Below are 1,584 nucleotides of genomic sequence, written 5' to 3'. Positions count from 1 at the left end.
TACCACTACCATTAGAGCACCACCGCAGCATCGTCACAGCACCACCACAACACCGTCACAGCACTACCACTACCATTAGAGCACCACCGCAGCATCGTCACAGCACCGGCACAACACCACAGCATCGTCACAGCACCACCACCAGCATCAGGTCTTCACTACCAAAAGCTGTGGTAGCAGGTCACCCCAGCCATGACGCCTCAAGACCTGTCGAACTGCCTCGCTATAGTTTTAATATTTATGACCGCGTGTGTGTGTGTGTGTGTGTGTGTGTGTGTGTGTGTGTGTGTTATCTCCAGCACCGCCTGAGGATATTGTGCAATAGTCCTCGGGCGTGGCTGAGGCGTAAGTGATCGTGTGTATGGGGAGTGAAGGAGGGAGGTGGGGGGGGGTGAGGGAGGGGGTGAAGGTGGGAGGTGGAGAGGGGGTGAAGGTGGGAGGTGGAGAGAGAGAGAGAGAGGGAGGGAGGTGAAAGAGGGAGAGAGAGTGTGATTTAGGGAGGGTAGACGGGGGAGGGAGGGAGGGAGGGTAGGAGAGAGCTAGGGAGAGGGAAGAAGGAAGGCGAAGATGGTTTTACTGATACAATATAATACATACTTACAGACGCATCTCTCTATTCACACAGGAACATCAATATTTGCATATATATACATACATACATACGATCTCTCTCTCTCTCTCTCTCTCTCTCTCTCTCTCTCCCAGACATACAGACACAAAATAAGGTAAGGAGAGGTCCATGAGTGGCCTAATGGGCACCTTGGTCTACAAAAGGAGGCCCTGGACCACTAATAGCGACCCCAACCATAAAGGAGGACCCTGGACCATAAAAGAGAACCATGGAACATAAAAGAGGAGCATGGACCCTAAAATAAGACCATGAACCAATAACCATAAAATCGCACCCTAGACCATAAAAGTGGACCCTGGACCATAAAAGTGGACCCTGGACCATAAAAGAGGATCCATCAACCACAAAATCGGACAATGGACCATAAACTGAAACCCTGAATCACCAAATCGAACTACTAAAATAAAAGAACACCTTGAACCATAAAAGTGGACCATGGACCATGAAATCGGACCTGAGGCCATGGTTAAGTGAACTAGCAGGGAGGAGGGAGGCACTACCATTAATCCCCCCTCCCCCTCCCCCCCTTCCCCCTCCCCCCTCTATTACCTCACTCGGGATTACCAGAATGGGGGGGAGGGGGGGGAGGAGGAGGAGGTGGGAATAGAAATGGGAGAAGGAATAGGGAGGGGAGGAGATGGAGAAAGACGAGAAGGAGAAAGCATAGGAAAAGGAGAGAGAACAGGAGGAGGAAAAAGAAGAGGAGGAAGAGAAGAGGAGGAGGAAAAAGAAGAGGGGGAAGAGGAGAAAGAAGACAAGGAAGAGAAAAGAAGAGGAGGAGGAGGGGGAGGAAGATCTAAGAGGGGGGGAGGTGGAGGAGGAGGAGCAACGACTAATGAAGAAAAACAAGATGAAAGCGAAAAAAAAAGAAAGAAGGAAAGAAAGAAAGATAGACAGAAAGAAACGATGTAAGGAAGAAAGAGAGAAATAATGAGAGAGAGAAAGGAAGAGAG

This window comes from Homarus americanus, unplaced genomic scaffold (assembly GCF_018991925.1).
Source record: "Homarus americanus isolate GMGI-L3 unplaced genomic scaffold, GMGI_Hamer_2.0 scaffold12674, whole genome shotgun sequence".
Taxonomy (NCBI): Eukaryota; Metazoa; Arthropoda; class Malacostraca; order Decapoda; family Nephropidae; genus Homarus; species Homarus americanus.
This window is presented reverse-complemented; position numbering follows the sequence as displayed.